Here is a 24,461-nt window from a genome sequence, read left to right on the forward strand (position 1 = left end):
GCAAGAGGAGGTACTTTGGAAACAAAAATCAAGAGTCAGATGGTTAAAAGAGGGGGAAAGGAACACCAAATTCTTTCATCACACCACCATATAGAAACGAATGCATAACACCATTGTACAACTTCAGAATCAGTAGGGAGAAAGAATGGAGGAACATGATGACATTGAAAGAGAACTCCTCACCCATTTCAAATCTGTTCATCAAGAGCCTCAAGTAAATAGGCAACCGGCCATAGACACAATTCTTCAGCATGTGCCAAAAATTATAACTAAAGAGCACAATCAACTACTACTTTGACCAGTCACTCTTCTAGAAGTCGAAGCAGCAATAGCTCAAATGAAAGATGGGAAAGCCCCTAGACCTAACGGATTTACCTCCAACTTTTTCCATCACTTCTGAGATCTCATCAACCTGGAGGTTTGGAAAGTTGTGGAAGAATCTCGGACTATGCACTGGCTCCTTCCGTCACTTAACGCAACCTTCATAACTCTCATTCCCAAAGAAGATCATCCAAATACTCTAGAGAAGTTCAGGGCCATTGCACTCTGCAATGTAATGTACAAGATCATCTCGAAAGTCATCACCAATAGACTTAAACCGCTGCTCCCTATGCTCATCTCTCAAGAACAATCAGGATATGTGGAGGGACATCAAATCCTTGATGGCATAATCTTGATGCATGAGATCATTCACTCCCTAAAGCTCAACAAACAAGCAGGTATGCTTCTCAAAATTGACTTATCTAAAGCATTTGACAAATTAAGTTGGACATATATAAAACAAATGCTTACAACCTTTGGCTTCAGCCCAACCTGGGTCAGATGGGTTATGAATCTCATTTCCTCCACCTTTTTCTCCATCTTAGTAAATGGTATCCCCTCTCGCCCCTTCTCCCCTTCTAGAGGCATACGTCAAGGTGATCCCCTCTCCCCTTTTCTTTTTGTCCTCATGGTAGAAGGCTTAAGCCGTCTTATAAAGCACGCTCTTCATTCTCAAAACCTCAGAGGCATTTCTGTCCACGGTACCTCTACCATCACTCATCAACAATTCGTGGATGATAATATGATGTTTGGGCACCCTTCAGTCCAAGAAGCTTACACACTCAAATCCTTGTTAGACACTTTCTCTGAGGCTTCAGGAACTACTATTAACACTGTTAAGTCTCAAATCTTCTTCTTTCATACTCCCTCAGTAACACAAAGAAACATAGCTAGAATCCTAGGTTTTCCTGTCGCCAATCTCCCCTCCAAATACTTAGGTGCACCATTGATTGACTCTGCTATAAAGCACACATCCTGGCACCTACTCCTAGAAAAACTTGAAAGCCACCTATCTTCATGGACTTACAGAGCCCTCAATATGGCAAGCCAGCTCGTTCTTGTCAAAGCAGTACTACAAACTATGCCTCTATACCTTTTCTCTATTCTCGCAGTGCCAAAGTGGGTGCTCAAAAAGATCAAGAACATACAACACAACTTTCTATGGGGATCCTCAAGGCAAAATCACAAATGGGTCCTAGTGAAATGGTCGACAGTTTGCACACCAAAAAAGCAGGGAGGCCTTGGATTGTGGGATCCTCAGCATAGTAATGCAATGATGGGGGAAAGACTATGGTGGCAATGGTTATCAGCCCCACACACACCATGGGCCAAATTATGGGTTGCAAAATATGCAAATAATCGACCACCGGAAGAGCTTATCAGACTCACAAATAATGATGCAGGCTCTCTAATTTGGAATGCAGCAAAACAACACAAGGCAATGATACAACAACACAGTTTTTGGGAGATTAGAGATGGAGGCGCTGCCCATTTTTGGTTTGACTCATGGCAACAATGATCCAAATTATTAGAAGCCATCCATCCCCAAAATCCTGAGGAACATGTTATTCATCAAAATGAAAATGTCTCTCGGCACTGGACTCAACATATCAATCAGGGATACAGGGAATGGAAAAATGCAGAACAAATCATTCATCAAGAAATGGAGGACTTAATCAAATCAATGAACACAGAGCTTAACAATATGAGAATCAGATTTTCAGACAAAAGAGACATTTTAAGATGGGGATACACCCTGGAGGGAATTTTCTCAACTAAGGAGGCATATAGGTTGATGATTCACACACAGGAACCGGTGGACCCAATCTGGGAACGTATATGGACCCCTGGAATATGGCCTAAAGTATCTAATTTCATATGGTTGCTTTGTCATAAAAGAATTCTCACATGGGATAATCTCATTAAAAGAGGGTTCCATGGACCTCATATTGCCCCAATTGCAATCAGCAAAGTGAAACAATTCAACACCTCATGGATTCATGCAACTTGTCTAACAAATTATGGGAAAAACTCAACTTCACATGTCAAAGAACCTGCAGAATTTTAGGGGATGTTACCAGCACTATCCGTAACTAGGCCTCTGCTCCCCACAACAACAAGCTACTAAATTTTCTATGGAAAATCCTTCTGAGTCTACTTCTTTGGATAATCTGGAAGGAAAGAAATAAGTGAATCTTTAAGAATCAATGCACTCCCCTGGACATCATTTGGAGCAATCTATGCTAGAATATTCAAGAAATATTGGCTCTCCAGAAATGTTAGGTAGATGATATTCCCACTCAAGCACAGGAACAAAATATTTAGGAGAATTGGAATATCCAAATTCCTCCAGTTCAGGATGATCTCAACATATCTACCACCACTTCTAGGCCTTCCACTCAATGGAATCCCCCCCCAACAGGCATGATCAAATTAAACTTTGATGGTGCCTCAAAAGGAAACCCGGGAAAAGCAGGCTATGGAGGCATATTCAAGAATCATGAAGGTAACCCTCTTTTAATTTATTTTGGATCAATTGGCTGGGACACGAATAACTTAGCAGAACTAGAAGGTCTATGGCAAGGACTTTGTTTGGCTCATCAACACAATTTTCACCCTGTTATAATCGAAGGGGATTCCCAAATCCTCATCAACATGGCTAATCAAATTCAACTGGGGACCCCGACTTCTAAAGTGGCTACTAGTTGGAGACTAACAGATCATTTAGAACTCATTAAGCAATGGTTAAAAAATAGAAGAGCTATCACCTTCAATCATGTCAAGAGGGAGGGCAACAAGGTTGCTGATCTTTTGGAAAATACAGGGGTAGACAATGATCAAGTACTTAGATCAAGATCCCTCACCATCCTTAATGATAGCACTCAATTACAGGAATGCACTGCCCAGGTGCACAAAGAATCAAACCTCTCGGATGTGGGTGATTAATGGTTTCGGTATCGCATTGATCATCTCAGCAAGCAAGTGACATATCCACATGGCCACCCGCACTGCTACCGAGATGCTCACCACCATAATTTATGGCATTTCAATGAAGCTTGAAAACCAAAAAACATTAATGAAGGGAGAGAGTCGAGGCCACCTACTTTTGGTTTTGGTCCTTAAGATGGAGAATGCTCTACGGCCCCCCCTGCTCTGTCTCCTCTCACCTGCATTTTCCTCCCCGCAGTGGCACAGCTGAGCTCTAAAATAGCCACAAGGAGAAGATGTCAACTTCTCTGCTGCATTGAGATAATTAACAGTGCTCATTTCTCTCACAACCCACTTTTCTGTTATAGAATTGCTATTTCGGCCCTCAATTTTGCCTTAGGCAATCGTATTCCTCACTCCCCTGCTCCACAAGCCACTCCATCCCTTCTCTAGCTCCTCCAAGCACCCATCGTACTGATATTCACCAAGCTAATATGCCCCACCTGAGGCACAGAATGAGAAGTCGTAAGGGAAGCAGTCGCGGGAGAGCAATTCCCCCTCCCTCACTTTCCCCGTCTGATTCAACTCAAGGAGACTCCTCCTCGCCTTTGACTGCGGCTCGCAGTAGGGGTTGCTATCCCATCACCCGTAGTGGAAGAGGGCAGGCCTAGAGGGCTGGCCATCGGCATAATGCAGAGACCCAGCATCCACAAGCTAACTATGAACCTTTTATGAAGCCCTCTCACTCCACCCAATCCCAATTCAGATGCAAACTATACTACCCCTATATAATCGCCACTATCTCTATCACCTTCAGGGAGGAACCACAATGCAATATTATCCCGACTAGCATCATTCCAAATCGGATGGGCGATGGTAGGCGGAACAGCTCGCAGGATGACGCTCAAAATAGGATGGACGCTTCTTTCTCTAACCCGGAAGCCCTAAACAGAATGACTAACACCCTAGGTGGTATCGGGAAGGTGGCAAACGTGACGAACACTCCATATGGAAAAGCGAAATGGGAGGCCATGACCAGTGGACAGCAGCAAGCCGACGATGACCCTTATGCTTATGGGTGTCTCATCGTGGAGGAGCCCCTACCACCTACTGACACCTAGAGGACTACGGTTCTTTTTCCAGGTTCTTAGACACAAGGTCACCCTATCTGGGGTCTTCTTTGTTATTTTAAGTTGTATTTTCTGTTACATGGAGTCTTTATGGTTTTTTTCTTGGTTTTCTGAAAAACTCTCAAACATGGAAATTATAAGCTCGGTCCCCTACATGGGCATCTCACTTTTTTGGACTGGGTTCCCATTAAGGGAAGTTGCCTTTTCAGTCACTGTTTGCTAATACTTGGTAAATTCTCTGAGATGGGATCTGCAGTGGCTGGTGCATCCACGTAACATTATTTTTGTATCTTTAATAGAATTAGTCTTATTCAGAAAAAATAAATAAATGACTTAATAAATATGGTTTATTAAGTAATTTCTCACAGTGAAAGCAATTATACTGTGGTAAAATTGGCCATACATAGTGTACTTCGATCCATCTAGTAAATTATGGCTAGATGATCATTGTTTTTTGATAAGAGAATTCCCCCAATGTATGAGTGTTAGGAGAAAAACATATGACTGAAGTACACTGTAAGGACACAATCACTAGACAACGAAGTGGAGTGAGTGAGAGAGAGAGAGAGAAAGACAGACATACAAACCAATGGAGCCGAAGTGAAAGAGGATAGTGACAGAAGGGGTGAGACCAATGTAAGTCTCCTTTATGTTGTGGTATTGTATCTCACTCACGCGGGGGAGGAATACCTATATGTGCCAATATAACTTAGTGCAAAAATAATGATGCGCCAAGAAACATGAAAGTGAGAAATAAAATGCATGCGGAATGGTGCATGACATGCTAGCATAAATGAGCCAAAAAATAATACAATGTGTCCCATATACATAATGTGCCTATGAAAGCATGAACGATGACTTAATACAATAACATCTGAGTACATGAGATATAATGGACCTTCCCTCAAAAAATGGGGGGGAGGGAGGGTAGAACAACCAAAGAAGCCCTCCTGAACACGAAAGGGCTCTACAAAACCAAATGAAGGAGACATGCATGTGATGAATGCTACAAGCTGCAGGAACCGAACCCATCAAATTTGTGGAATTGTATCTCAGACTGTAGCATAATAGGAAGGCATTCACGCATGTGGGGGGCTACCTAAAGGGCCACCCCCTCATGTGGTTTAAAACATCTCACACACAACTAGTAATCACTCGTACAATTTGTTCAATCTTTGGACCATCAAGTGTATGAATCACAAATGTGAAATAGTTAAGTCAAAGGGGAATTATGAATCCCTTTGCTTGATCTGAGAAACCAAAAAAGAGTGGAAGCTGGAATCAAGATACATTGCACTCTAGGTCGTTCTTCTGGAATAGATGTGTTGATGTCGACAATATAGGGCCCACCATAGGTGAGGCAATGAGGATCCTCAACAAAGGCACGAGGGACAATAGTAATGTGATTGATGGACTGACACCATGGACAATGGGAAAAATGGTATTGAGGGACAAATAAATGACTTCCTTTGTTAAAGCATAAAGTGCATGGTTGACCTTGCAGCGACTGACTCGACTCCAAGGGGGATGGTAAATAGTATGACTGAGGGCCAAAATTGTCAACACGGGATGAATAGTATGCAAATATGGATAGAATACCATGACGTGATATAATGGGATGTGAAAGAGACTGCATTGATGCAAAGGTTACTCATCGCGGATGCTCCGAACAAGGTTGACTCGATGACACTGCCACACAGAATAAGCGTGGTGGGGACTGTGAAGACATGAGTAAATGAAGGTTGCTCATGACAAAAATTGACACTTGAGAGGACAAGCACCAAGGGACAATGGTACCCAAATTACAACCATCTCATATGAATAAATTCAATTTTGAGAGGCGACGAAGTGAACCTTCTTGGAAAAATGGCTTCCTCGTGAAGTGTAAATTCATAAAAAATTAAGAGAAACCCATTAGAGTATTCAATGAGAATTGTTCAATGGTGTTGACGGTTCTCCAAATTGACCTACGGTCTAGTCGTAAGGGGTGACAAAATAACTGAGGGTTTTTCTAGAAAAGGGATTTTTCTCTCCAAATTAATTAATTTTCTATGTGAGTTGTTGTGAATTGGACCACATGGGCATTTCTAGAATCACCTCCACGTGGATTCTATCCTATTCACTTGATCCAGATTGATGGAAAAGAAAGCCTAAAGTCATGGTCAAAGACAGAGTCAATGTACGTTATCCGAAAGTATTAGGACTCTTGATTTTCTCTTTCGTAGCTAATCAAGAGTCTAATAGTTTTGTTGCAAATATAATTTGAATTAGCCACCTGTAACTAATCAAAAGTTTAAACAATCCTATTCCAATTAGAATTAGCCACCTGTAGTAAGTTTATCTCATAAACAGTCATGTTACATGTAATTCGAATTAACCACCTGTAGCAAGTTCATCTCACAAATAGTTATGTTATTTTCCTTTAAATATTGGTTGCATGTAACCGAGAGAGGTTAGAAGGAATTACGTTAAGTTCAGGATTTTTGCTGATACTCTGTATTGAGACTTTGTTTTTTTTCATAATACAAGCTTCGTGTTGCCAATGATCATTTAAAATAAATCCTTAACTAGCTAGCGTTCTAGCCACATCAGTTGTAGAGGGTCCCTGCACTCAAGGAGGTTTTTCATTTTTTGCTTTTAGTTCAATTTCCATTACTCTGTTTTCAGCAAATCTATTTTCTAAATTAGGATGATATTTCATTTCAGTTTCTAGTCAATAGCATAATGATAATTTACAACTATGCAACCTTGTTCTTATAAGATATTTCGTGGAGAAAATTGACTCTGTTTCCAAACCGAATTAAGATTGAAGTAATAATAATACACAGTTGCTTAGCTTTCTTACTATTTTGTCATTCATTTTCTTAGAATAGAATTGTCAATTAACTGTGTTAATGGATGTTTTCAAAAGCCATTTCAAGATTATGATGATCCTAAACTAAATGGTTAAATGTCTAATTCATACAATGATTGAATTTACATTGTTATTTCCCTAGTAACTTAGGAGCTAAGGTATAATTTATTTCTTGCACGTCACTTCAAGGGGGTAATGCTTCACATTTGAATGTTGGAGAAAGTAAAAAATACATTAGTTTTTTACAGTTAGTTTTACATGATTTTACCTTTTTTCTTTCAGATCCTCACTTAGTTGCATCACTGATATTCCCAATAATCATTTCAAGGAGATTGATTTAATCATATTCCAAAATTAAATGGTTGAATGTTTAATGAATGTAATTACCGAGTTATCTTCTGCATCAATTTCATTCTTGGTTTTAATAATTAGATCCATGGATTAGGACTAATGGTAAGATAAAATAGATGTTATGTTTTTATTAGGTTTTAACTAGCCAACAGTTCTTGGTCCATTTTTAGAAAATTAGATTAACTTAGGAACATTTCCTTTCCTTTCAAATTCATTAGATTCTCTTAAATTTTCTCATAGTTTCAGGTTGTACATTCTTAGACATCAAAGAATTGAAACTCTTCAAAAACAACAGAAAATACAAAACAACGAAGTAAGAAAAAGGTTAACTAAGCACATATAGTGCACCACACTTTATCAGCTTACAAACCTCGCTTAATAATTTATGCAATAAATTTAGGACACTAAATTGAGTAAACATTTTGGTGCCATTTCCTAGGAAGTGTAATTAAGTAACCAAATCTCTTACATCTAAAAAATGATATGCATAGAGAAAGAGACTCTAGGGTTATCTTCATAGCTAGAGGTGGGAGTTTAATTCCTACAACACCACTTACTCCACCAATACTAAGAAGAGATACACCTCCATCTCAAACTCATATTCCACATTTCACTAGCCATAGACTTCCTGAAGTTCTAAGGTCAGAAATCCAATTAAGAGGATCTCCTACTTGATCTACTATGGCAGTCATAGAGGAAGCAAATCTTAGATCTCCAACAGAAGGAATAGCATTTTTCACCTCTACAGAGAACATATTTTAGTTGAAGAATTTGAAATTCCTAGAGGAGAGGGAGAAGTAGAACCTTTCTTTCACATACCATTGATAGAGGAACCAAAGGAAGAGAAATTAACCTTGTAGGTTGAATCCTATATTAAACCTAAAGAATCTATCATGGCAAGAAGAGAAGAAGAAGGAAAGGGAGTTTTGAATGGAGAATTTACACCATTTGGAGGAGGAAGAGGTAGAGGAAATAAGGAAGTTGATAATTCTTTTGGATTCCCTGTAGTTGATGAAGAAACAAACGCCACAATGAAAAATATCTCACCTTCTGTCCTCCAAAATTTTCATGGATTAAAAAGTGAAGATCCCGAAACCTTTTTATTTGAATTTGAAGTCTTGTGTAGAAGTTATGATTATTTACAAGACTCTCAAAAACTTAAGTTGTTTCCTTCAACATTGAAAGGAGATGCTTTAAAATGTTTCATGGGATTGGTCACTCAGTCTATTAGAACATGGTATGACATGAAGAAAGCATTTTTGGACAGGTATTTGGATAATTACATGCCTATCAATCACAAAGATGAAGTGTTTAAAATGATGCAAAAAGAGGATGAAAATTTGGAGGACTTAATTGAAAGATTCAACTATAACTTAAAAAGAGAAAAAATGGAAAATTTAGATCAAGATACTTTAAAAGCTCTTTTATTAAAGGCCATTAGGGATGAGTGGACAGACATCCTTAACATGACGGGGAAGGGAGATATCTCTCAAATCCCATTAAACGACATTGCAGAATTATGTGTTCATCTCTCAAGAGGAAAATCAAAAACTTGGAAAGGTCCAACAGATCCTTCTCTTGCTAGAGTGAATAAATCTGCAACTGGATTAGTGAGTAGGGCAGAAATTGGAAACATGCTTGATGAATTTAAAATAGATATTCTAGGGAGCCTTAGTGAACAGATAGACACTCTTAAGTTACAAAACAAGCAGAAAGCCGAGATTGATGCTTTAGTTGTTTTATGTCCGAAATGTAGAAAGAAGCATGCTTTAAGAGAATTCCCTTTGGATGCAAAAATCATAGAGACTTGTGTGACTTGTTCATAAAACCATGAGACCAAGTGTTGTCCTTCAATTCCTAGTATTAATGTTGTTTTTCAAGAGGAAAAATTTCAAATCCAACAGAATCTCTTTGCTTTGTCTCTAGAAGACCTTGACACGGGCCACAAAACTAGGGTTTTAACAACCAAATGTATATTCAACCCCCACCAAAATCGAATTATTGGAAACAACCTTGGCCTCGATCTAAATCTCAATATAAACCTTGGGCTCAAGGAGTGCAAAATCCCTATGGAAGATTCTCTCAATACTATCAATATCCTTCATCATATCCAAACTATCCTCCCCAACAAATTCCTCAACAAAATCAATAGCCCCAACTTCAAAACCAAAATCCTCAATTTTCACTACCATTCCCACAGAGACCAAATCAGTTACCTACCCAACCATTACTAAACCCGAACAATAAAAATGCTCAGAATACCTATATGGTGAAAGGACAGGAATTCCCAAATTATGTGTTCACTCCTCTAAATCTCAATGTTTTCCAACTGAGATCTAGTGGGATATTAGAAAAGAAAAAGTATTATGTAGTTATTCAAGAAAAAGACAATTTTGAGGAAGATTCTCTACAGCCAAATAAAAGCTTTGAGGGAACATCTCTTTAAAACCAGAATACTAAAGATGAAAAATAAAAGAACCAATAAACTCAATTCCTATCATAGAGAAACCACCAATATCTACTTCTACACCTCCTTTTCCTGAAATATTACAAGTTGATGGAGGGGTAGAAAAGCATATTATGTTGCCTAATTGTGATTTTCTAGATGAATTCAAAAATTTCTGTATCAAAATCCCTTTGTTACAAGCCATTAAGGAGATTCCAATTCTACCTAAAACAATAAAGGATTTGAGCATGAACAAACCAGGAAGAAAAAAAAGAATTAAAAAGAATTCAGCTGGTAGGAAAAATAACAGACATAATGATGGGAAAAATTGCCATACAAAAATATGTAGATCCAGGAAGTCCAGTTGTAAAAACACATATCAATGGAGATGAAATTCTGAATACATTGATTGATTTAGGAGCAATAATAAACATCATGAGCAAACAAACCATGGAAAAACTCAAGCTTCCTAATCTTCTTTATACACCTACATTACTGCAATTGGCAGATAGATCTGTAATCAAACTAGATTGTGTGTTAGAAGATATTTTAGTGTCCTTGGACTCTTGGGAGTACCCTGTTGATTTTATGATCTTAACCCCTAAGAACAATCTAGGAGGACATCCACTTATATTAGGAAGACCTTGGTTGGCTACAACTGATGCTTTCATTAGCTGTAGATCTAGTGATATGTATATCTCTGATGGTAACTCAACTAAGAAACTCACTCTATATCCTCCAGCAAGAAAAATCACAGAGATAGATTACAAATAATGGATTGATGATGAAAATGATAATTAGCCTCTATTTACTATTTCAACCATTAGTGAAGATAGTCAAATCTTAAATATAATGGAAAATTTTGAATCATCTCCAGAATATGAACATGATCAATTTCAAGAAAAATCCAATATTGAATACTCGTCATCTAGGAAGATGTGTATTTATTCTATGGAAGAATTTGGTAGCTCTACAGTTGAAATCTTTCCAAGTAAAACATTGAACATAAATAATAACTTGGAAAAATTACAACAGGAAAAGCTAATCAAAACATTACAACAATATTCTTCTGCATATGCATGGGAATAAACTGACATGAAAGGAATTAGTCCTAAGACTTGTATACATCACATCTACATTGAGAAAAATTGTAAACCTATCAGACAACCTCAAATAAGGATGGATCCAAATCTTAGGGAAATTGTGAAAGAGGAGCTACAAAAATTGCTGAATGTAAACTTCATTTACCCAATTTCAAACAGCCAGTGGGTTTCTCCTCTAGTGACTGTGCCTAAAAAGGATGGGAAATGGAGGGTATGTATTTATTATCAAGAATTGAATAAAGCTACCCTAAAATATCATTTTCATTTTCCCTTTATAGATCAAGTGTTAGATACATTAGCAGGTAAGAAGTATTTCTCATTTTTCGATGGTTTTAGTGGTTATAATCAAATTCAGGTAGCACCTAAAGCTCAAGATAAAACCACATTCACCTATCCATGGGGAACTTATTCCTACCGAGTACTTCCTTTTGGATTGTGAAATGCACCTGCAACATTCCAAAGAGCAGTACTAGGGATTTTTTATGATTTGGTACATGCTTGTGTAGAGGTGTATATGGATGACTTTACGGTTTATGGGAATACATTTGAAGAAGCTTTAGAAAATTTGGAAAAAGTTTTTAAAATATGTAAGGAAGAAAACCTTTCACTAAGCCATGAAAAATGTTTTATGATGTTTACAGAAGGGATTGTTTTAGGACATCACATTTCAGGAGATGGAATTAAAGTTGATAAATCTAAAGTTGAAGTCATCTCTAAACTATCAATTCCAAGTTGTCAAAAGGATGTTAGAATTTTTCTACGATTCAGAGGATACTATAGAAGGTTTATAGAAAATTTCACTAAGCTGATTATGAACAAATGAGAACCACTCCGACTATTGATAACAGTCTAATTGAAATAGAACCAGGAAATTTTTTGAATATTAACCCCAACCTCACTACTGATAAAAACCAACTGATGTTATAGCTGTTACAGAAATACAAAAAGGCATTTGCATGGGACTATACGGATATGAAATGGATCCACCCTAACCTATGCACTCACCATATTTATTTGAAGGATGGTTGCAAACCAGTCAGACAAACACAACATCACATGAACCTTGAACTGAAGGAGGTGGTGAAGGAAGAATTACAAAAACTCATGAGTGCTAATTTTATTTATCCGATATCTGATAGTCAGTGGGTGTCGTCGCTTGTTATCATTCCTAAGAAGAATGGAAAGTGGAGATTCTATGTAGATTATAGAGAACTTAATAAGGCCACTCAAAAGGACCATTTTCCTTTGACATTTATAGATCAAGTCCTTGATACCCTTTCCAGAAAGAAATTCTTTTAATTTTTAGATGGATTTAGTGGATACAATCAGATACATATTGCCTCATAGGATCGGGATAAAACAACCTTTACTTTCCTTGCCCTTGGGGAACCTTTGTATACAAAGTACTCCCTTTTGGACTTTATAATGAGCCAACAAACTTTCAAAGTGAAATATGGGGGATTTTTTTTGACTTGTTGGATGACTGCCTTGAAATCTTCATGGCCAATTTTACACCTTATGGAGATGCTTTTGAAACAGCATTAGTTAATGTGGAAAAAGTGTTGGAATGATATGTACAAACTAATGTTGCTTTGAGCACTGAAAAATGTCACATGATGATGACTAAAGGGATCATGCTCAGACACTACATTTATACTGAAGGAATCAAGGTATACCCTACAAAAATAGATGTAATTCTGAAAATTCCAACCCCCAAGATGCAAAAAGAGCTATGTATTTTCTTAGGGCATGCAAGGTATTATGGGAGATTTATTGAAAAAAAATCAAAAATTGCATCGCCATTATTTTCCTTACTGATGAAGGATGTCGAATTTTTGTGGACAAGAAAGTGTGAGAAGGCATTTTTAAAGTTGAAATGTTGTGTATCAGCAACTCTGGTCTTTTGAGGACCTAATTGGGAACTGTCATTTCACATAGCTACATATGCATCTGATATTGTTGTTGTTTTGAGCCAACTGGAGGATAATAAACCTTATGTTATTTACTACATAAGAAAAAATCTAACCCCGGCTGAGCTCAAGTACACAATGACCAAGGAGTTCTTAGCAGTCATGCATGCCATCAATAAATTCTAACATTATATCATTGGGTATCAAGTATCTTTACAGACTGACGATTCTATCATTCATTTTTTAATGAATAAGCCAATTACCAACGGTAGAATCACACGTTGGTTATTGTTGTTACAAGAATTTGATATCTTAATTGTCAATAAACCTAGAAAAGATAATGTAGTAGCTAATTTTATTTCTAGGTTAACTGTTGATGACAATTGCATTCCTACTGAGGATTCTTTCCATGATGAATATCTCTTTGCTATTTCTACTTACTCACCTTGGTATGCAGATATAGCCAATTATCTAGCTGCAGGGGAGTTTCCACATTATTTTTCCTCCAAGAAGAAAAGAAATGTTATACAGCAAAGTGCTACCTATACCTGGATAGATGGGAATCTCTATAACACTGGACCAGATTTCTAAATCAGACATTGTGTTAGAGAAGATGAGATCTTTGACATCCTTAAAGATTGTCATGAGGAACCTTGTGGAGGGAACTTCGCTGACAAATGGATATGATACAATGTCCTTTCAACAGGGTATTATTGGCCAACAATATTTCAAGATGCCAAGAAGTTTATGAAGGGATGTGATAGTTGCCAAAGGATGGGCCAACCAATACAATCAGATGAGATGTCGTTACATCCCCAAATCGTCTTAGAACCTTTTGAGAAATGAGCCATAGATTTTGTGGGACCAATTAACCCTTCATCTAAATAGAGACCTTACATCTTGGTCTGCACTGACTATGTCACAAAATGGGTTGAGGCAAAGGCAGTAACCAGAGCCACAGAGCAGGTTGTTTCAGACTTCCTGTTTGAAGACATCTTTGTCCAATTTGGCATACCCAGGGAGATAGTCATAGATGGAGGGCCCAAGTTTACATCTCATATGATCAAGAAGTTGGTTGAAAAATACAAAATCGATCATAGAATCACAACACCTTATCATCCACAAGCAAATGGCCAAGTGGAAAGCACTAACAAAGTCATTGAGGGGATCCTTAATAAGATTGTGTTCAGTCACCAAAAGCTGACAAACTTCCAAAAGTGTTGTGGGCATATAGGGCTACATGGAGGAATACCACAGGATTCTCACCATATGAAATTTTGGTTGGAAAAATTCCATTATTCCCCATTGAGTTCAAAATCAAGACACTAAGAACACCATTACAGGTAAATTTGGATCTGGTTACAACACAAAAGCAGAGATTGAACCAACTTAATGAATTGGAGGAGAAACAGTTAGCTGTTATCCAATAAACAGAGATTTTCCAGCAGGAGAGACCTATGGGGCACAACGGATTCATCAAGAAGAAGAATTTCCAGAAAGGAGATTGGGCTCTCTTATATGACTCAAGATTCAAAGACTTCAAGGGTAAGCTTTGCACCAGATGGCGAGGTCCTTATGAGGTAAATGCAGTCTTTGACAATGGGACTATAAATTTGGTGACCATTGACAATATAAGGACACCAATTCTTGCAAATGGGTATTGTCTTCGGTTATATCACAAACCTGCTTCAGGGGATTCATTCCTCAGCGTTGTCACAAATTCAGATCTTCAAATTACAGGAACAAGGGAAAGCCCCCTGTGTTGAAAAATTCTAATTTTTCCAGTAGGTGTAACAGCTGAAAATCAACTATGGTGGCAGCTGTTACACCTTCAAAAAAAAAAAAAAAAAATTATAAAATAATCTGGCCGTGAAAACCTTTTCTGGGCGCAGACAGAAAATTTATGTAGTAGTTTAAAACCATCTTGTGGCAGTTGTTACACACTCTGTAACAGCGTTTGTTATTTCAAAGCATACCTAATGATAGTGTTGTTACATGATCTTTTCTTCTCTATTTTTGTAAAAATTAATAATATATAATAGTCATCTTGTTTGTTACACCTGTAACAGCTGACGACTTCTAGAAATAAGTGGAATAAGATATTTTATTGCAATAAATAGCAAGAATCATCGTGGTTCTTGTCATCAAAGTTAAGTTCGCACGTTTTGCCACTGGAGCTAGGTTCACGCGTCTCACCACCCATGACTTCTCCCCACGTCACCTAGGTACGTCATATAAAGGTAATATTTTTATTCACTTTATTTGGTAATTATGGCAAATTAACACGAATTTTGATGACCGAGGATGGCTCTCACATTTAAGTTGGGGGGGCGAATCATATTGTGACATGACCTTCGGATGACCTCTGATTATTCAAAAAACTTGCAATTAAGGCATGGTGACCTAATAATTATTGTTACTTAATGCCCAATCATACCGAAAAATGGAAGTGTACCTTCGACGAGACCTCCCATAACTCAGCATGTTGGCTTAGTGGGTCCTGACCCAGGTTCAAAGTTATGTTTTCCAAATAAATCCCTACACTACTGGCCCTTTCGGCATCAACCCGCAGAGCGTGGACTGAAGTCTCACCCGAAGTAGTATGAAGGGATGTTGGAACCAAGTTTCTACACCCAGAGATGAGTGTGATTTCGTTTTATGCCCTAAACCTGCCTTCATGTAGATCGATAAGCCTTTAGGGCCTATTGATGTAACTTCCCTTAATCAGATTCTATACCTCTGCAAACATTCACGACTATCTTTCATGAACCCTAAATAGGTGAATAAACCACTTACGCGCCTCTGTGATTCCTCCTAACTTCGTATTTACCCAGATCGGATTAATTGCTAAATAACTTTAACATGCAACAATATATTCTTCACATAAACATTTATTATTACTTGCTTTCATATATCAATATAAACCATGTAAAATCACGCATCAATACAATATTAATTCATAAACCTATCATTCATCATTACATAATACCACATTCATTCATAACAAAGTAGATAAACACATGAATTTTTGGAATAATATCTCTATTAATACTTCAGTTCTTCTTACAGACTCAAGACTTCCCTTCACACTCAGCTACAGGGGTACGCACTTAGCTGCGGACTCTACTCTAGGCCTCTACACAGCTGCAAAGCTCTTCTACTCTAAGACTTATTCTTCACTCTTCCTTCTACTGACCCATTACATTCATCTTCATTCTTCGTTACTTTCTTAGACTCTCTAAGACTCTCCTTTTTATACAATCCCATGATCTGTAGACCATCGGTAGGTTTATACAAGCTGACACAACTCACATAAAAGAAGGGTAAAACCCTTTATGACACTTTACTATCTACGTGCTCTGCGACCACAATTTGCAGAGACTTTACATTCTTTACAACAAAACTTGGCCTTTTCCCCCAAAACTTGGGATTTCGCCCCAAAATTAACCCTAGGGGACCCTATCCCAATAGGCCCCCAACACAAATATCGTGACTCACCCCTAAGTCACTCTGTTGGCGTGAAGATTTTACTGTAGAGATCTCCCAGCTCTACTTCTGCTACTGCTACCTCAGCCCCGCTCTGTGTGGCTACCTATTTGATCTGCTCCACTAGCTGCTCTTTTTCTAGCCCTACACTATCTTCCTTGATCTTCTATTGTGTTCTCTGTAGGCTTGCCAAATTTTTCTCAATGGTGGAAAAAATAACATAGACCTCATCCAGCCAAGGCCCTAATCTAGCCTTTAGGACTGCCTCTTTCCTTTACGCTACCTCCATTTGTTCGAGCAACTTCTTTCCCTCATGTAGCTTAGCTAATCGATGTGATATAGTGACGGTGCATGCCGTCGCTCTTGCTTCATGTTATTGCTTCTACAATTCACAAGATTTTGTGTTTAACCTCCATAGGTTAGGATCTTCTTGCAGCGCCGTGACTACCTTCATGGACTGCTCAAAGAGCGTGGTGCAATCCCTCACCGCGGCGTCTACTATTGTGACTCCATCCTTCATAGTGGCTTCACACTATTCTCTGACCTCTGGTGGAGTTGAAGGTTGTGACTTCAACTTGAGCTCTATTACCTTTAGGTTCAATTCAAACTGAACCTTGGCCACTTCTATTTTTACGTCACGAATACCTGCAGCCAACTTCCTAATCTTTGCATCCACTGGTGCTTCCTCCGGGATATGCAGTTTAGGGACTGTCCTACATGCCTCGACCACCACAGCTACAATTTCCTCATTATGCACATTAACTTTCTTCCATGCATCTAACGTTGTTGTTTTCTCCATGAACATTTGTTCATTGTTGACCTTGTGCTCACTGATCATGGTCAGGACATGTTGCTCTCGGGCCTTAATCTTTACGATCACACCTTCTTACAGTGTGTGAAGGAACTCACTGGGGAGCGCAGCCAAGTTGAGGCCCACATTCTTCAAAGTGCTGACAATAGTTTTTTTAGTAGCTGGCTCCGCAGTCAAAGCTCCATCAGGTAGCACGACTACACGAAGATCAATTGACCGAACCATCTCTGCTTCTTGAGTGATCCCCGGTGCCAAACTAGTTGTTGCAATGATGCTCTATCCAAATCATCATCACTTTCATAATCATGGACCACTCAGTATAGCGCGGTCCTTCTGCAGGGTCAAAAGGTACTACTACGTGGAGCGATTTCCTCTCAAACGACATTGTCCACTTCTTCATATTGATCACCCCATTCATGTTAATATCCCAATCGATCCCATGGAGTGCAGGGTATGGATTGTTGTCATCGACAATCTCTATCACTTCGAAATCAACCAACGTGCTCGTGCCTTCAATATCTATTGTCACTCCATGCAATCTTCCCATGGTGACGATCTTCTGCTGATTTTCCATCCTTAATTGAATCGGAGACCACTGCAATGCAGGTCTCCCCATTCTCTCCCATGTTTGTTTAAAGAAAAACATTTGCATCCAACCCAAAATCCATAATAACTTTATCCATTTCATACTCGCCTATTTGCATAGTGAGCCTCATCCTACGCCCTATTCTTGCCTTGTGCTTACCAATTTTTCTGACTGCACGCGGTCCTTCAAGAGAATTTTCTTTACTGGCACATTTATTTATCAACTCTTGTAACCCTTTCACAGCCTTGCTATCGCGAAGTAGCTTCATACATGTTTCCAAGAATGTGGTAAGCATGGAGGGGTCCATTTCTTCACATAGCTTATCTTGACTTCCCGAGGTAGAAGCCTCAACAAAGATTTTCTTTTCTTCCATAAACTTCTCTTTTGCACACTCCAAATCAAACCCAACTTCATTTTATGGAGCTTTATAGACCCATTCACTCTCTTCAGGTTGCTTTCCTTTATCCTCGCCAGTCGTCATTCCACTCCACAACATGATACTCACAGTAGGATCATCTTCACGGGGTTCAACCCTCATCATCTGAAGGTTTTGGTTAGGCTACATCCCCTTTTCCCACATCTTAGCTATTACTACAAGGCAGTCTTCTCTCACGTGGTCAATTTGAGTACAGTATCAGTGCGATAGGTGCATCATGTTTGTACATTCACGTGCGTAGTGTCCTTGCACTCCACAATTGTAGTAAATAACTTGTCCCCAACCTCTCGTAGGTCCTCCTCCACCTCAACCTCGTTCGTGCCCCTAATATCCTCCTCACACTCCCCCAATGCCTTGATCTAGAGGCCAAGCTTCTGTCTACATTCGATATGCAGGGTTTCTTTCCATCATCAACTCATAACTATGGCAGTTACACTCATCATGGCCCGCTTATTTTCATAAGTTGCAGAAGAGTTGTTGGTGTCTATACCTGATAGATAACACACCATAGTATGGGCCCTATAATTGGCTCGACTTGAGCTTCCAACCTTAGAGGCATCGACCCTCCTCCTACAACATAATTTGTGAAGACAAGGCAATGATATTTATCATGCCCCTAACTCTTACATTATAGACACCAAACTTGTTCACACACCTCTTGTTGAGCCGCTCTATCTTTCTTCAGACTTTGGAACTCTAGGAAAAGATTCTGCAACTCCACATTGATCAGTTGCACTCCCAAAGCAGCATCTAGAATTGGCTTTTTATGTAGTCTCATCACAATTTCTAGGGCTTCCGCCTGGGTCCTAATATTTTGTTGTGATAAAGAAACCCTTAAATGAGGCAAGAGCGAAGCCACAAACCATTCACGACGCTACCCATCCGTAAGATTCATGTTAGCTTTGTGGATCTGGAATTTCAATCTCTAATCTAGCTCCCAAGGTGTTTCACTAGGCCTCATCATGATTTCCTTGAATCCAATGATTTAATGCGCTTTAGACTTGGGCCTACTGAATTCCTTATTCAACGTCATCTAAATGTCTGTAAACATGGTCGTTGGCTTATCAGTGCAGTACTTAATGTACCACGTTAGCACATGATCCTGTAAAGCAGTAACCAACATTGATTTCTTCATCTGACTGTATGTAATATTTTGAATTGTTTACAGAGCCTTGGCAATGAACCAAAACTGGTCCAGGTCCTCATTTCCCAAGCCTTTGAAAATGAGCAACTTCACTACATTCACCATATTGAATAGTGGTGGAGGTGGTGGCAGTGTCGGCGAAGGTGTATGTTTTGGAGGTGAAGATGAAGATGGCGTGGGCGGATGGGGTATTCATGTGAACCCTTGCCTTATTAACTAGATAGTGCTCTTTGGTGAAGCCTGTGATGCTCCTTTGTCATCACTCACAGGAGGCTCAATCAGCAAGCTATATTCAGGGTTTGTTCTCCTTCTATCCCTGAATATCTTTCCACTTCACGTAGCTCCAATCATCAAGGTAATTTCATAACACGCTTTCACACAAGAGAATTTTAATCCAATTATCAAAGATCTTAAATAGTTACCTCGCGGTCCCTTGAATAAGCATCGCTCTTCTTTGTTGTAGCTGACTGAGGTATTAACTGTGAATTCTGTCACAAATCCTCCAATGACATGATCAAGCTAGTGATCGAAAATGCGTGTGATCTTATCTTCAGAGGCTTCGAATTTCCACACTAACTCCGAGGTCCACACTATTGGACCGTTAGGCCTCCACCTTCCTTTTTGATTTTCCAATTTAGCAATCCACTTGTATAGCTCGATCGTGAAGGAACAGAATAAAATTTCATGTATCTCTCTGTACAGATACCTGTCCAACCACTGTTCTTTCATCAATTGTGGATTTATGTTTTCTTGCGCCATGAATTCGTGGATCTTTTTATCCAACCACTCCTCAATTTCTTTCTTTGTTGGATTCTAGTGATGCAACACCACACATCTCTTTATGCAGATCCCAGTCTCAGTAATGAAACCATTTGTTGGGTCAGTGGGTCCTAACCCAAGTTCAAAGTTAATTTTTCCAAACAAATCCCTACACTACTGGCCCTTTTAGCATCAACCCGTGGAGTGTGGAATGAAATCTCACCCGAAGCAGTATGGGGGGATGTTGGAACCAAGTTTCCACACTCAGAGATGAGCATGATGTTGTTTTATGCCCTAAACTTGCCTTTACAGGGATCGATAAGCCTTTAGGGCTTATCGATATAACTTCCCCTAATTAGATTCTATACCTCCGCAAATGTTCACGACTGTCTTTTGCGAACCCTAAACAGGTGAATCAACCACTTAAGCACCTCTGTGATTACTCCCAACTCTGTATTTACCCAGATCGGCTTAAGTCTTCAATAACTTTAACATGCAACAAGATATTCTTCACGTAAACAGTTATTATTACTTGCGTTCATATATCAATATAAACCATGTAAAATCGTGCATCAATATAGTATTAATTCATAAACCCATCATTCATCATGACATACTAGCGCATTTATTCATAACAGAAGAAAGTAGATAAACACAGGAATTTCTGGAATAATCTCTTTATTAATACTTCAGTTCTTCTTCCATACTCAAGACTTCCCTGTGCACTCAGCTGCAGGGGTCCGCACACTCAGCTGCGAAATCTACTCTAGGCCTCTGCACACATAGCTACAGAGCCTCTCTTCTACTCTAAGACTTCTTCTTTGCTCTTCCTTCTACCAACCCATTACATTCATCTTCTTTCTTCATTACTTTCTTAGACTCTCTAAGACTCTCTTTTTTATACAATCCCATCGTCCACGGACCATCAGTAGGTCTATACAAGCTTACACAACTTAGATAAAATAAGGTTAAAACCCTTTATAACACTTTACGCACTTCGTGACCACAATTTTCAGATACTTAACATTATTTACAATAAAACTTGGCCTTTTTCCCCAAAACTTGGGCTTTTGCCCCAAAATTGACCCTAGGGGACCTTGTCCCAACACAGCATTAATAAGGCAAAATTAATGTGCAGTATGAACCATGATTGAAAAATCATAATTTCAAATCCTCACCTATGCCACCCTACTATTTACCCTTGCTAGAGCATTGCATCCCCATTCACAGTGATCAGAGAGGTGGGAAAATAAAAATTGAAGCTTGAAATAGCTAAGTAGTGTGTTGACTTCCTCGGAACTTCTGAAGGAAATGGAAAGGAAGTAAAACAACACTAAATTTGTGTAGCAATGGGTGGAGCAGCAATTCGGCATGAGCCAGGATCCATAGAAACCTTGGAGAATTGTCCTGAAGCACACTAGATTTTCAAGGAGGTAGGCTGATTTGAGTTATTCCAGAGGTTGGAGAGATCAGAAAACAAAGTTTCCATGGACAGAATTTAGAGAGAAACTAGATGGAGGTTAGGGGGTTGAAGCTGGAGGTTATAGAAGAGGCGATTTCTCGAGTGATGGGATTACTAGTGGAAGAAAACAGGTGGTTTAACAGGAAGGTTAATGACCCCTCCCTGAAGGGGGATTTCCTCCAAGAGGAAGAGTCGTTGGTGAAGAAAGGGAGGGGGATTGATAGGTTGTCACTTCCCTGTCCATGGGTTGATGTTTCTATCTACCTCATCAAGTACATTACTTGCAAGGGAAGGGAAACAATTGTGTTCAATTGCCACTTTCCATTGCTAAATCACCTTTGGCATCGACAGTTGATCAATCTTCCCTACTTCTTGCTGGGAAACATTAAGCACATGGTCGCAGCTGTGAAAATAGGTGTGCATCTAGAAAAATGTATCACCAACCATGGCCTCATCAAGCTCATTGTGTTGGATGTATTAAGCTACCAAGGTAGGAATTGGGAAGAATTCATGAGGAAGAAGGCCAGGGCCACCCGCTGGAGGCAAACTGAGAAGTTTGAGAAAGCTCTAGCGGTGACAAAGGAGCAACCCCTGCCTTCGATAATAAGGGTTGGTAAGAGGCCAGTCGACAAACCAATTGGTGATATACAGCCAAAGTAGAGGATAAGGGTTAGCGGGCACCCAGAGGCCCCATCCATGTCAAATAAGAACAAAGAGTTAGTAGAGCAGAAGGACGAGGAGCAGGCTCATCTAGAGGAACCTTCTTCATGTGGTAAGAGTGAAACTCAATCCTTGTTGTTAAAAATTGAAAATTTAGAAAAATAAAATAGAGAGCTAAGGGAACAACTAGTAGAGGGGAAGGCAGAGGAAAGAGCCCCAGGGTTAAACACTTTGGCCTAAGCCATGGACAGGGCTAGGAAGGGAGATGTCCCAGCCACTATGTGCATGACCTATGCTGAGAAGCTAGTGATAGTGGGGTTTAGAGTTTGTGTAGAAGAAACCATCTCAAGTGAAACACAAATTGAAATCTAGGAGGCTGACACAAAAAAACCCTTTAAGGGCATTGTTGTTACACAAGAACCAGCAACTGAGATGGCACTGTCCACAGAAAGTAATCTGGTAGTGGATACATAGGAGCCCTTGGCTAACACTGTTGTTACACAGGAACTAGCAGTGGAGATGGAAGTCAGCTAAAGAAAGGAAGGAGAAGTTGACATCCACGCTCCTGTGGTTGACACTACTGTTACACAAGAAAAAGCAGTGGAGATATAAGCCTAGTTGGGGAAAAACAATATACAAAATTTTGTGGATGACATTGTTGTTACACAAGAACCAGCGATGGAGATGGAAGCTGATCAGGGAGATATGGAAACTATAACAAAATCCATTGATGAATTTGTTGTTACACAAGAACCAGCAACTGAAGTGGAGAAGTTTCACCCCTGGGAGGTTGTTACACCCTCAATTGATAGTGCATGTGGGAGAACATCGGGTCCTGACAAAGGATGGTGTTATGAAAAGATATTATTGTTACCAAAGCTACAGAAGTGGAAGAAACAAGCACAATCTCTACAAGAGGGGGTGATCTTGCTCAAGGCACAAAAAGGGAGGATGGATTCCCTTAGGGAGAAGTGGTTAAAGGAAGAATGTGAGAGAGAATGGGAAGCACAGAGGCACAAGGAAGCCATGAAGAAGAAGGATGAATAGTTGTATCAGTTAGAGTGACAGGTCTCACACCTGATGAATGACAAGACCAAGCTCTGTGATATTTCCCTAAACCTGCTTGCATGCAAGTGGCCATCCCCATTATATCCAGTGTTCCTTTGGTAACGATATTATTTATTTCAATTGAAATCAGTTTTTCAGAATATGTCTTATTTGGGTTCTTCAACCCGAGCTTTACTTGATATTTTTTGCTCCTACAATTTTGATGAATAGGGCTTGCTTTGCAAGCTATTTTTGCACAATATCATGTATGAGTATGTCAACACGAAAATGGTATCAAGTGTCTTCTCCTATATGGGAGATTTGCAGTTGCAGACCTTTCTTTCATTTATGAGGAACCATATTGAGTGGCATCTGGCCATGAAATCAGCAGAAGCTAATGAAGAAAGGATAGTATTATGGGTCAGAGTAGAAACAGGGATGGTTTATGAACTCAGGCATGAGTTTAAGCTGTTCATGAGCACTCTAGAGATTAGGGAATATTCAGTCGTCTATAGGAAAAGGATTGTGACGATCTGCCTCAATTTGCATGCACATATGAAAAGTCAAGCACTAGCAGGATGTCTTAAACCCATCGAGGCCTATAGCGCTAAGTTGCAAGAAGGGGATCGTTTTGAATACATAAATTTCGTGGTTGTTGTTACACGGGTGCCTGAGTATGCTCGGATCGTGCAGACATTGGGGGCATTCTGGATTGGGCTCAGATTTAAATTTCCTTTGATTTGGTTGCTAGTAGAAGAGTATCAGCCGGACTACCACCTATGTGATTACGAATAAGAATCCTGGCCACATCAGTTGATGGCCATTCAAGGGTACAGAGCTCTGGGTGAAGACACTACTGGTGCTTACAATTGTACAAACTTGCATTGGGGGTATAGCAAGAGAAGCTAAGATTCTGCATGGGGACATGTAGTTGCTTCAGTAGGGGGAGATGTTGGGTGTGACTTTCTACCTATTTTTTGCACCTTCTTTCCCTAGTTTTGATCCTCTTATCGTCCAGGCCTATGAA

This window comes from Pinus tabuliformis, chromosome 8 (assembly GCF_031772625.1).
Source record: "Pinus tabuliformis cultivar Carrire ecotype Pingquan chromosome 8, CPIR1, whole genome shotgun sequence".
Classification (NCBI taxonomy): domain Eukaryota; kingdom Viridiplantae; phylum Streptophyta; class Pinopsida; order Pinales; family Pinaceae; genus Pinus; species Pinus tabuliformis.